Source organism: Neolamprologus multifasciatus, chromosome 7 (assembly GCF_963576455.1).
Source record: "Neolamprologus multifasciatus chromosome 7, fNeoMul1.2, whole genome shotgun sequence".
Classification (NCBI taxonomy): Eukaryota; Metazoa; Chordata; class Actinopteri; order Cichliformes; family Cichlidae; genus Neolamprologus; species Neolamprologus multifasciatus.
Window position 1 is genome coordinate 44283998 of NC_140445.1, and position 14137 is coordinate 44298134.

At 38.9% G+C, this 14137-nt stretch overlaps 1 protein-coding gene across 9 annotated transcripts in view; it reads left to right on the top strand.

The window, feature by feature from the left end:
• Positions 1 to 14137, top strand: part of LOC146515035 (alpha-1,3-mannosyl-glycoprotein 4-beta-N-acetylglucosaminyltransferase C-like) — a 114992-nt gene that overhangs the window by 50350 nt on the left and 50505 nt on the right. For 4 of the 9 annotated variants that reach the window (XR_014874973.1, XM_085165620.1, XM_085165619.1 and 1 more), the window contains one exon: positions 1407 to 1477. The exons of 2 other annotated variants lie outside the window; for them this stretch is intronic. The gene's annotated coding sequence lies outside the window, so the exon portion shown is untranslated. 3 more of the 9 variants (XM_085165622.1, XM_085165624.1, XR_014874974.1) reach the window with 2 other exon arrangements.

The window sequence follows — 14137 nt, forward strand, 5'->3', positions numbered from 1 at the left end:
GTTGAAAGGCTGCTCCAACGGAACTTATTGTTTCGGAGGAAAACACGAACACAGCGTACAGTCGAGTCTTAATAGCTTACTTACAGCTGGGCTCGTCAGGCACACTTCTTGGCTGCAGTGGTTATTATCGAGCAAAAACGGGAGCTGGACAGCTCGTACTTTTCCTTTTTCTCCCTCGCTCACAGAGACATAACGTGTATGGCAGTCCATTCTCCCTGCAGCACAGACTACACTGCCTATGAGGCTACATTCTTTAGAGCTATGCCTGTAGCATTCTGCCTGTTAGCTTAGCACAACAGCAACAAAAAAGCCTCTCTCACCCAGGAAACACAGAGAGAGAGAGAGAGCGTCACCCTGTAACCATGGCAACCGTAATGCTGCCGCTTGGAACAACAGGACATAGCTGTCAAACAAAACCCAAACAGTCCTGACCCGCCACAATATGAAACAGGGAAGTACCACTGTGTAATCCATTTATTTCAACAAAGTAACTGTATTCTAAATACAACTTTTTTAAACGGTAACTGTAACGGAATACAGTTACTCATATTTTGTCTTTTAAATACGTAACGGCGGTACATGTATTCCGTTACTCCCCAACACTGCTCCTTAGTTAGCAGTGATTGAAGCTACAAAATAAAATACACATAGCACCTTTAAAGCTTTCAGGCAGTTACAAAAACTGATCTGTCAGAGAGGTCCCTCTTAAAGACAGTAGCATTTTGTATAATTCTGAAGGTACTGCGCTCATTTCATTCTCCCTGACAGTAATCCCAGCCTTAACCCTTTAAAGAAAAACATCAGATCAACAGAAATCACACAAATTTGGATTTGAAACTGATTTTCGCCAAGATATGACATGTTTGTATCCCAGCGATTTAAACTGATACAATGTAATGTGTAAATAAAAATACTCCTAATATTGCAAATGCAATATGTAATGTCTATATAAATTATGTTTTAGAGGGAAAAAGGAAGGAAGAGTACTGTAGAAACAGTAACCACCTTAATTCTTGGGCCACAAAAACCAAGTGAGTGAGAAGCACTTTGTAAAATGAGGTCATCCCCACACATCCTTTGATCCCTCCATTCTTCATCTTGGAGGCAAGTGGCATATAAGAGGATCTATCTTTGTGAACAGTTTTGAGCCTCCAAAATTACAAACAAACTAAAGGCAGGGGATCGATACAGTGTGTCTCACAGAATGATGAAGTGGCACTTCAGAGGGTGAAAATCAATGTCGCGTTCCCTTTCTCTCCTTTTCCTTCTCTCGCCATCCTTCTTTGTGGGTCCTAACCTAGCTTCACAGTCCTTATACCACTGTGTTAAAGTGTGTATGTTGCTTGGAGCTTGGTCTCACACTGTGATTTAATAGTCCTTTGTTTTGTTTTTTTATTCCTTTTTAGCCTGGAAGACCCCTGCCACTATGATGTGTGAGCACACCCACCAATAATGGCCCATAGGATACACAGTGAAAGTAAGTGCTTCTGGTCTGATTTATGATTAGAATGTTCCTTCACCCTTTACTGTCCTTCTGAACCTCACCTCATTTGTTGAGGCAGTATCGATCAGGATTACATAGCAATCATTAAATCATAGCATGGCACTTTACATGAAACTGCCAGCATGAAAGCACATATTTAGTACAACACATGCACTGGACAAACAAGTTCATTTCTGTGCATTTTTATAGCTCATGAAGTGTTGGAAGTGAGGAAGCCATTTACAACTTTGGAAAAATAAAAGGAAGTTCATTATATATATTTAACAAAGAATTAACAAAGCTTCCCAAGGAGAAAATTGGATTTCAAGTGCTCTGGCAGTGGCTAGAAATTAATTGTAGCACTGTGGCAACTTTTGAAGATCACATTCACAGCAGAAGGAAGCATATTTTGCGTCAATACTTGGACATTGTCCCCAAAGAAGTATAGGATTAGGTTTTGTTATGTGTTACTTACTGCTTGAGTTATATAGTTTACGTATCTGTTTTGCACTCACTGCTTTCGGTTAAGGAGGAGTTTTTCAATTACTGGAGCATGATTATCTTTGGGTTGGGATTTTCAGGTTATGGCATAGACTAATGTACATCATTCATGTTTGTCTTAGTAATATTGTCTCAATATCAGTGCCCACTTAAATGTGGTACTTTTTGTGATGGATTCTACCAGAAACATTGGTAAGTTGTTTGATGAGCATGTACTGTACAAATATGTACAAAAAGGAAAAAACTGTCTAAAGTAGCTGACAGTTTGTGGTGCAGGTCAACATATGGCAGTTTCAGGCTGCTGGTTGGCACAACTGTAAATTTGATGAATATCTTTATGGTCCTCACAAGGATAAGGGTTCATTGATTAGAACAAATATATCAAACTGAAGTAATATAGATAGTTCACTGGTGTGTAAACTGTTTGCCCACTTCCTGATTTCCTGTTTTTTGTATGTTTGTCACACTTAAATGCTTCAGCTCATAAAGCAAATTAAAATATTTAAATCACCTTTTCACACAGGGCCATGTAAGATTGGATTTTTGTTTCCCACTTAAATCATAAACAACTTCATTTAGAAACAGCATTTTTGTTTTTATTTGTATTATCTTTGTCTGATATTTAAATGTGTTTGATGTGCTGAAAGATTTAAGTGGGACAAACACACAAAAAAATAGAAAAAAAGGAAGGGGGCAAACACAACTGTAGATTTTAGTTGTGGCTTGATGATACATCCCTATAGTTTCAAGAGGTTTTATCTAACAAAACCAGCAGGCCAGTGTATGCAAAAAGAAAACATTGCCAGCATTGTGTACTGCAATTTACAGTTCTTGTAGTGATGAGTTATTATTTGCACTGATAACTTCACTGTGTCACTTCATCATCATCAACATTGTCTCAAAATTTCTTTAGTACCTTGAATGTAGTCACGTTCCCTATTTCTTGTACAGTCTTTGCATTACTTGTCTCGATGTGTGAATGTATAGGACGTAATCTGCATGCACATAATCTGTATGAGTGAATGTATTCTGTGTTTGAGAGCAGTCTGCAATTCTGTTCAGGGCATTACTTGCTTTTGTGATGTTGGTGAGCTCTGAGACAGCCCCTGTTGGTGCTGGAAGGCAGCGCTGTCAGCTGTGGAAAAGTCTTCCTGTCAGCCCTGCCTCAAGTTCTAGAGCTGAAAGATGAAGCCTGAGACAGGTATCCACGTAGTGAAGTGGTTGGGGGAAATAGATATGCATTTATCTTACTCTCCATCTATAGTTATCTATATATTGTATGTAGCTACAGAGTCTATTTGTCTTCTTTTGTTTGTCTTTGTCTGTCTCCAGGGGTGCAGCATGGGGTGAAAGGCTGCTGTGTTTCAGCAGTGAAATATTCATAGTATGTGCAGGGAGTTTGACGAGGAGCACTTGACACTTCCATAGTCACCACCCTCATTTTCATTTCCTCTCTGGCGCTGGCACTTTACCTCAGAGCTCCGCTGGTCTTTCATTCAACACTGTATTATAGAGGCTCAGTACATGATGAAAACAAGCCCACAGCATGCTGCTTTCACATTTGAGTGAATGTGATGTTAAACAAAGAAAAATACTGCATATTAGTGAATATTTTAGCTGTAAATCTCAAATATGAATTTTTATTACTATTCTCTGAAGGTTTTCATGGTAAAACTGTTACTTGAGATGCTTTTTGCCATCCCTCTTGTGCTGCGATAATAGCAACTTGGGAACATTTTCAGTTTAAATTCTAAACGGATGATATATTCAACATCGGTTGTACCTGACTTCCAACATTTCCCTGTCTTACATCATCAGTCAAAAAACTCAGCCAAACACACCCAGTCGGATTACAGGTTTAATTACAGAATATCACGATAAAATAGAAATAGAAATCATATTAACAAGACAGGATTGGTCTGGTGAAAAAAGTCTGACCTCTTTCTAAAGCTGCATTGCACCTTGCCCCTGAATTATGGAATTATTGATTTGGTGCATCTCTGTAAAGAATTCAACATTTTCTACCTTTTTATTCTCTTGTATAGTGATAGTATCTTAACAGCATCTTATCTAAATATAGACATCTATCCCAGAAATAAGGAAGTAACTCAACCAAAAAGGTTTCAATATAAATAACAATTTTTCCAGTTTAGATTTCTATAAAAATTCATGTGAGAAGGTTTAAGAACAACAAACCACAGGATCATAAGCTCCTTTTTTAAAGGAATTATGTGCAAAAATCTCATTTCATCTTTCATTTCTTTATATTTTGCTAATAAAATGGGAACTACCTGATTTTTTGAAACACCTGCAGACATGCATCGTACTACACATATAAAGCAAAATATATAATATAGAAGTTTGTACTCATTGGAAATGGGGAAATAGGTTCAATTAATTAAAATATATGTGGCACAATAAATGATACAAAATGCAGTTCTAATGACCTTGTAATTTAATATTTGGTATGACCACACACACACAGGCCGAACCCTCTTAGACAGCATTCTTGTAAATTCTTTAAGTAATCTTCAGGAATAGTTCTGCTGTTGTGTTTTCTTGACAGACACCCATCCACCGAGAGCATTTCTGATGATGTTTCAGAATCACAGTCATCTTTAAAATCAGAAGACTATGATTCTGAGTGAATAGAAGATGGATGAACTGAAGTCCCAGATGACTTTAGGTCCTGTGTCAGGTCTTTACAACATTCTTTTCCCCCTTTTTTAAAGAACATAACCTTCAGATTCTGTTCATCTACTGTAGATATTTTTTAGGCCCAGCAGTTCTTTTGTGCTTCACATATCTCCACATAGTACGCTGGGCTGTGATATGCCAAATTTTTGCTTAAAAGCTCTTTGGGATTCACCTTGTTGGTGCAAAAGTACTATTTTGTCACTGTCAAACTGTTATCATTTTTCATAGACTAAAGATATGGACATAAAATATGTGTTTTTTGACAGAGGCTGCTGGTAACAGAGAAGTACCTGGAGATACAGTTTTTATTTGGTTCTTTGCCAAGTTGTCTATTATGCATAGACACAACATTAGTTCATTCCTTGATTTAGGTGCTTTTTCTTGAATGATCTATAGGGCAGTGTTAAGTGACTTAAACCAAAAACAGTGGTAAGGTACACAGAATGGACTAAAATGAGTAAAGAAGCAGTTATCAAAAAAAAAATTATAAGACTTTGTGGCTTTTTGGAAGCAAAATCTAAAGAAAGAGGGTTGACTCAGGAGATTTGCACATTACTGTATGTAAGTCATTCTGTAAAATAAAGTTTTACATTTGACAGTGTGTGCAACAGTTTCAGTTATTTCGTTTTGTGTAAAGTCTCATGAAATGACATTTAATCTACTGATTTTTGTTAAGAGACCTGACATTTCCTTTAGTGTGTAAATGCATACAGATATGTTTCATGTCATAAACTCAAACCTCTTGTTTTACTTTATGCCCACTGCACAAAGTGATGCAGGCTCTTGAGCTAAAACAACAGTGAGCAGCTGGTCGGTGGATTTTACCAACCTGCTGAGCATCGGCAAAGACTGTCGAGAAGATAGTCAAGTTCATACATACACACTTGCTCAAATTTCTCATAATGTGCCTAGCAACTTCTCTCAGTCCTGCTACCATTCACAAACACACGCACTTCCTCTTACAAGGCTCTTCACAATAAAACGAGCCATGTATAATGCAAATGCTCTTTTAAACGTATTAAACATATTGCACTCCTTTTAAAAGGAATTGAAAAAATTTTTTCTGAATACTTTAATCATGATTATTTTACCATTATTATTACAAATTATAAGTTGATTAATAAAAATAAATAAACCAGTTAAAGAACAACAGGAAGATGTGAAATAACAGATAAAAACAAAAACCCACATGTACTGAATAAATCAATAGCCTAACACATAATAGATATTGTTTTTTTTTATACAAAATCAGTATTCATATGCATCATGTTGAAAACAACAATGTTGATATTTGTAAATAAAAAATATTACATTTATTAATCATGTAAATTTCCTGCACCTGTCATTAGGGATGGGTACCGGTGTCGTAACCAGACCGAAAAGCAGCGCACATTTCGGTGCTTTATTTCGGTGCTTTTTTTTCCTGAGATGTGATACACTTTGAATTCTAGCCAATCATTTTAGGTTTCCGAGGATAGTAGGCGGGTCCAGGTACGTACGTTCTTTTAGAGCAGAGCTACAGATTAAAAATGCCCAAGGCGAAGCGGTCAAAAGTCTGGCTGTACGTCACAGCAAAAGATGCAAACTCAGCAGCCTGCAACAAGTGCTTTAAGCTGATACTGTGATACTGTGGAAAGGAGGTAGCTGGCGACACATAGCGTTTTTTTAAAAAGCCGAAAAATGCGCCGTATTTGATAGTTTGCTGCGAGACCTCACACCGAGCACATCTACTGCGGGTGTGGTGCCTGTTATCCGACCCAGAGTTAGCAACATCCCCCAAAAAGCCGAAGAGTAGAGTCCTGGCCCCTAGCCCTGCCAGTGTAGCAGAAATGATGAGGATGATGATGGCAGCAGCAGCCGTTCTTCTCTGCGTGAGTAGCTTAATGTTGTTCGTGTGTAATTTACCTTGAGTAGGCTAACCACGTTATTAAATTAATGCATGTAAGGTGAACTAGCAAACACCGTCGTAGTTACATGCGGCTGTCTTCTTGTTGATGGCAGATACTCCCTTCACCCTGGCCAAAAAGGCTAAAATGACCAAAGAAAAAGTGGAAAACAGTTAAACATGAGAGGTTTTTGGACAAAGTTTTTGTTTTTTCCATTGTTTAAGCACTGCTTCCAGCCAAGAGTGATACCATATATGCCCTATAGCTGCAGAAAAGGCTAACATTGTTATCTTTTTACAAAAAAAACCCAGCTGAACATGAGAGGTTTTTGGACCAATTTTGTGTTCTCCATTCTTTAAGCACCGGTTTGAGCACGGTTTAAGCACCAGCACGTTTCAAAAGTACCGGTTTGGCACCGGTATTAGATAAAACCTAAATGATACCCATCCCTACCTGTCATAGACGTCCACATGATGCCCAAAAAAGTTACCCAGTCCAAAGTTCAAATGTTGAACATCTTGATGTCGAGGTTCTGTCATGGTTACATGTCCAAATTGCGAAGTTCGGATGTCGTCTAGATGTCCAGAATTGGTCATGGACCAACGGACACAATATAGACATGTTTATCCAACGTCCATTGTTTAGCAGGTAGGAACCTGAGCCAATCTTGGTTTGGATTAAAATAAAATAAAAACAAAAAAACAATCAGAATATTACAGTCTTGGGAGATAGAGTATCTTAATCTTAGCTGGCACAAGAGGTGTGCTATTTAAGCTGCTTTAGTCTGCTTACAGCTGCTGTGCTTCTGCAACTCACTTTGCAACCCACTGCAAGATCTTTAGTTCAGCTTTGCTTTTTACTTTGTATCTCCTGTAATCATTGTCACATCTGTTGTCACTGATGCCTGCTTTGTTGCTGCTGCTCTCTTTGCTTCAAGGCTTCCATGGTTTAACATGAAAGGCTGGTGAGGTCTGCTATCAGGACATCTTGTAAATATATACTTTTCACCAAATAAAAATAGCAGTCGACCATTCGCCTTTTGACTTAACTCTGACTTTTAGGTTTCCTGGGAACCTGTTGGGTGTCAAGTAAATATACTTCCAATTTAATTATATTTAGTTTCAAAGTTTTTCTGACTGTCAAATAATATTTAGTACAATAGTATTCATGTACACAAACAGCAGTATTACCCTTTTGACACTATCATGTTTTGCTAAGAGATGCTGTGCTTTTTTAACAGGTGCTTTAGTCTTCTATCCATCCACTTTCTCTTAACAATACTCTCATCATCACAAGAAGATATGAAATGTAAACATGAGATCCGAGGTCAAATGTCACATGATATTTCAATGCAAACTATAACGTGATATTTAGAGTCCTCATATATTAGCATAGTTTCCTAAATGTTGCCAATACAATCAAAGGCAGCTAAATTTGACGCATAGGTTTAAACATATTTTTTTTTATAAAAGTTTGACCTTATTTCGAATAATAACTTCGAATAACTGACTTCGAAGATGAAATCAGAGGTCTAAAGTTACATATTTAGAGACCCCATAATATCATAATACCCCAGCATGCCTATATGTTGTCAATATAAATAAAATAGATAAATAAAATTGTTCTGTATAGCATTAATATCACGTTGACCTTTAAATCAGTCTGTTGACCATATAGGGGAGGTCAGAGGTCAAATGTAAATATTATAAGACACTTTCTTCATGTTGGCAATATACACCTGACTTGTAAGAATCATAGTTTTTAAGTTATAAAAAAAAAGCCTTTTTTCAGTTTTAAACCAATAAATCATTAAGCTAACCTTGAAGAAATTGGTGTCTGTGAGCCAAATTTTAATGGATTGTTAACATGACCTCACTCGACATCCCTTTCATTCATAGCTTTTTGAGCTTACAGATAGACACACACACACACTTAAACGCTAACAAATCCTTAACCCACTTGGCAAAGGTAATAAATATAGAATTGAAGTATATAAAATTACATTACATTTCTCCACGTGTCAAAAGCAGAAAACGAGCTTTCATGACAGGAGATTTGTTAAAATCCACGACTCTTGCTGCGAGATGGCATTGATCTGCTCTTTGCTCGCTGCATAATTCTCAGCATCGTACTACTGTAAAATTAGTCTCAGAGGGAAAAGTAAACAGAGCCTGGTAAAAGTTAAAAATCACATCGTCATTATATTTTTATGCCGCCACCCTCGTAAGTCATCCTCACAGAGCCCAGGCCTCTTGTTCTGAACTCTGCAGAAATATCAATATGGATTTAGGAGACTCCCTGAAGCAAGGTCCTCAGCTAATTAAATCTGTAATCACTTTGTACTGTAAAAACACAAGCAGGGGAGGTGAACAGAGGGCTATGTGGTGGTTTAAATGCAGGCCGGTGGAGTTTTATTTAACAAAGACGGCTAATTGGGTCAGAGCTCTTTATCCTCATAAAGTTCCAAGGTTTCTTGCTATTTGGACAGCTTATGGCACTTCTGACGACATCTAAGAAAGTGAGAGAAAAGAAGAGAGGTTAAGTCGGAGATGGAAAACAGCCACTGTTGTCAAGGCTACTGCAAACAGCTATCTGATATTGTCTTCGGGGTTTGAAGTCTGTTGTACAATGTAGAATGTAATGAAATACACAGGAGCTGCGTGGCAAGAATACATTTAGCGGGAGATGTTGCAGAGATGTACAATATCATGAACTCCTTCCATCTTTAATTTCTAGAGGGAGAACCATTCAGCCATGTTGTAAATATGATCCAGTCATTATCAGGTCAGCTTCATTCAGTCTTTAGACGTCTCAAAATTCTCAAAGATTACTGCCTTGTGTGGTATCTGCATTTTATCACACCTCCTTTAATCACTTTATAGGATGATATTTGTGCAAAATCAATGAATGAAATTAAAAACTATAAATAAATGATAAAGTGATAAGTGATAAATGTTTAGGGATATGAAGTATAACTAATTAAAGTATTTAAAACTAACTGATTAAACTTTGTTTCTCATACTAGTTGACACTAGTAATACCTGCCTTGGTTTTTTTTTTTTTTTTTGGCCTTTTAACTGGCTTTATTGATAGAAACAGAGAAGATTGACAGGAAAGCGTAGAGAAAGAAAGAAGGAAGACATGCAGCAAAGAGCCACTGATCGCACTTGAACCAGGGCTGGCTGCTATCAGCCATGCGGTATATGGGCACCTGCTCATAACTGAGCTGAACCAGCGCCCAAAACCATCTTCTTTAGCTAATTATTAATATCATCAATACACAGTAGTAGTTAACTATCCACTGCAATGCAACTGTTCCAGTAGTAGGTTATAAATGAGGAATGTGGATTATGTAACAGGTGACATCTTATAAAAGCAGCATGATTTAGCATAATTTTGATGTAATAAATATGGCTGTGTGCATAGACGGGCATAAAAACCGAAGGATTGTGTGAAAGCCTAAGTATTTTATATTTTGCTAACACAGAGACAGACCTTTTTAAAAAGATCTTGAGCAGTAATCCTGCAAGCTTTGTGATAGTCTTTCAAAGTTTTTCTTCAGACAATGGCTGCTTTTTCACTTCTTTTCAATCCAGTCCTCGTACCTGACCATTTTCAGCCAGATGTTTGTTTGTTAAGCCACTTATCCCTGATCCATGAAATATGTTGTTCCCATTTAGTTAAATATATTATACATGAGTTAAAAAGGCATAAAATATCATTTTTGCACCAAGAATGTGAATCCTAAACAGCTATTAGCTGAAAACGTGACATGACATGCATGAATGGTGTGCAGCGTGTTCTTAAAAAATATGAGGAATCTGGACAATGACAACAGCAGATGAACAGTATCTGTTCTCACAGAAATAGAAAAAAAATACAGCCATGACACAGAGCCAAAGAGATCCATTTGGCCTTTCAGTTGATCCATCTACTGCTTGTGGATGAATGGCTGTCAAGGAGTCATTCTGAAGTCTTTATTTTAGAAGCGAGACAAAATTTTAGAGAAAAAATCCAAACAGTTCTGGAAAGAAGAGAAGGCTAGCTTTATGGGGATATTTAGTGTATAATGGTAGCACAAGGTATTCACAAGGTACTACTGTCTTAAAATGGACAAAAAGAAATGAGCTCTGCCTAGATTTTACCTTGTGCTCTACATATTACCATACTCCTTAACCATTTTGTGCTAGAGAAATATTTAAAATGGTTCCTCAGAGATGAGCATTTTCTTTCTTTTTGCATTTTACAACCAAAATCCAAAGCAAAATTTCTTGTTGTTGAAGACATTTGCAATTCTATGTAAGCATTTTAGATATTAAACATGTTTACAGTAAATAGCTGCAAAGCACAGAAATACTTCATTAAAACTTTAGAGCGAAGTCAAATTAAGAAACAAAAGGAGGCTTTTTCTATGGACGTTCTCACTATTTGCTCTCTTTTCCCTCTGAATTTTAAGCCTTAAGGAGTCACTATGTATCTGCGATTACTATTTGAGCTGCAGCTCTGAGGTGCTGACCTCATGCTGCCTCCATTCTCTGTGTTACTCACATTTGTGTCTGTCCCCAGGGCTCTTCGTCTAAAGAGCCTCGACTGAAGAGGCAGGCGGGCCAAGCACAGTATGGCGGGGTTAGACCTGCCCTGGAGAAATCTTTACAGCGACCTGATTTCACTCAGTTGCTCCCCTTATTCCCCAGATCTCACGCTCATATTCACCTGATCCTGTGTCAGAGCCATTTTGGGTGGAAAAACTTCTTTAACAACAGTTAAACTAGAGCAAGATTTCAGAATCCAGTGATTGTTCATGTGCTTCAGCCACAGTCCTTGTCCCCGAGATCTTCGTTTCTGTTTAATCTAGCACATAATTTCATTCATTGTTCGAAATCTTTCGTAATGTCTGAGAGATGTGATCGTGACCATTTTCACGAATCTCCCTCAAAATTGCACATTTTCAGTATCAGCCCAAAAGCAATGTGTTGAAAAGAATCTCTCATCCCAGCTTGTTACATGTATCTCACAGGGATCTGAATTAATATTAGCGATTGGTCCCCAAGTCACGTTCATCCCCATCTTTTCACTCTAGCATCTGGATTTAATTGGTGCTACGCCGTAAAGCCACAGCTGCGCTTCCTGTTAGAACAATAAATTATCCCAATTAGGAGTTGAACAAAAGAGGCTGTCTGACACAGCAGCCCACTGCCATGCCTAGAGATTGGACTGCGATGGAATGAGGCTTCTCGCTGACATGAAGCCGCACCAAAACACCTGCCCCATCATATCTCTGATCAAAATACAGTTCCAGTCCAGGGAATATATAGAACAGGAAGAGACTGCTTTGCATGACTTGCAAACACGAGAGCTTCTTGTATATAAATTAAACAGAAAAAGAATCACTGTGTTCGAAATCAGTGAAAGGTATATTGTGTAATTGCTGGGCGGATGATTAATTGGTGTTTGGATGATGGGTTGTGGATACAGCCGGGTTTTCTGGCAGCTGCCTTCCATATTGATGGCACCAGTAATGAAGGCAATATTGACGTAGGGTTCAGAAAGATGTGGAATGGGAGGAACAATAGGAGCATCTGTGCCTCTCAGTAGTTACGAGTATAATTGAGACCATATTTTAGCTTGCTCTTTGAAAACTAGCCTTACTGTATTTACCATCTCCTTCCCTGACAGACGAGACATATTTATTTGCCACTGTGTCACGTTCAGGAGCTTTGGCAACTCGGGCGATCTACCGTTTAAAAGAATGTAGGCTATCCACCACTACGATGGCGGCCTGTGTTGTGATTGACACTACTTCCACATCCTGGCTTGGCCACACCATCTCTTTGTCTCACCACTTGCTGTGAACATGCCATTAAGCCAGTCGAAGTTTGACAAGAAAAATGAAGTGTGCCGGTTCCTGTGGCCTCGAGTGTCTCTCTGAATAATGAGCACATTGCCTGTACCCCCCTGTCTCTTCCACTCCGTGCCATCAGTTTTACTCTTCCCCTTGAAGTTCTAGTCTGCTGAGAGAGTGAAGGGGTCTTTAGGTTGTCGCGTGTCCAGGAAAAAAAATGTGGCCATGCAAATCTGTCAAACTAAATCTGTAAAACCCAGAAAAGAAGCGTATGATGAATGAAGTATATTTTTATTGATATAATTCCCCCATTCCATTTCATGGCATTAGGACGGGGAGTGCTGTTTCGTAGGAGCTGTCCAATATGAGGGAGCGTCATGAGATGTCGCAAACAGCTGCAATTTTGCGAGCCAAATTAGCTGGCACTGTTTTCCTTGTTGACTTTATTTCGTTGCTTTTTAAAACACAACAAACGGCTGAGCAGCGCTGCTGGATCATAGCATCATAGCTGCCTTGCACAGCAAACACTGAGAAGAAAGGGCAGCTCCACTGCTACTTCCTTACCCAGCCTTATTTCTCCCAATTACCAGCGTGTGAGCAAACAGTATGACATGACTGACCTCCTCTCAGAGAGCTGTGGTCATGACTGCGAGGCTCTCTCAGCTTATTATGACAGAAGTGTTATGGTAATAGAAGGAAAGTCTGTGCCGTGGCGATAGCACCTCAGGAGCGGATAGCCTATTATCCTCCACTGTGTAGTGGTAGTAATGGTGAGACAGAGGGCATCCTATCTGTTATGGTGATGATGCATTTTGAATGGGTAGTGCCTATTATATATCAGTGGATGATAATGCCAGGAAAGAGCATCCTCTGGGTATGGTCATGATGCCAAGAAATGGGTGAAAGGGTCTGAACAGAATATACAATGTGCCATATCAGGTTTATGGTGATAGATTAAAGAGAATGGCAGGATCTTTTTTTTTTTTTTTTTTGAGTTATGAAAATTGGAGGCTAGCCCCTGTGTTCAAAGAGCGTGAATATCCAGGGAAAGGAAGACAATGAGGAGCATGTGTGTACGTGTGCATATGACAAACAAGAGCCACGCAGTCGAAGGAGAATCTTAGTTAGCTGTCTGCTTGGCGCTTCGCCGCCCCTGTGATGTATGTTTATGGCCCATCATCTCTAGCCAATTACCCTGCCTCAGTGTGGGAGCACCGCACCTTCTCATCACAGCCGTCAGTGTCTGAGTGTGGAGAGAGACGGTGACAGTTAACGTTCCTGGACATCTCCTGGCAAAGTGCTGTTTTCCTTAGGGGACCCTTGAGATTCATCTTTAAAAGTAAGCCACTGGGTAACAGAGTGTGTTGAGCCTTATAGCTGCTTTGGGAATTGAATGCTTGTTTATTGTATGTATGTTTGTGTGTGCATATGTGTGTGTGTGTGTGTGTGTGTGTGTGTGTGTGTGTGTGTGTGTGTGTGTGTGTGTGTGTGTGTGTGTGTGTGGACGGTGGGTGGGGGGTGCTAACGCATGTGTCTGTAGGTGTGCATGAGTGCTGTGTGGGTGCTGTAAGTTGGAACAGTATCTCTGTAAACTTTGTAAATCTCATGTTTCCCACGCACTCCTGTTTCCATCATTATGGCATTATAGGATATGTGGATAACTCACTGCTCTCTATATTGATGTGTGCATAAGGCTATATGCTGTAAATGATGTGTGAAATAACCTTG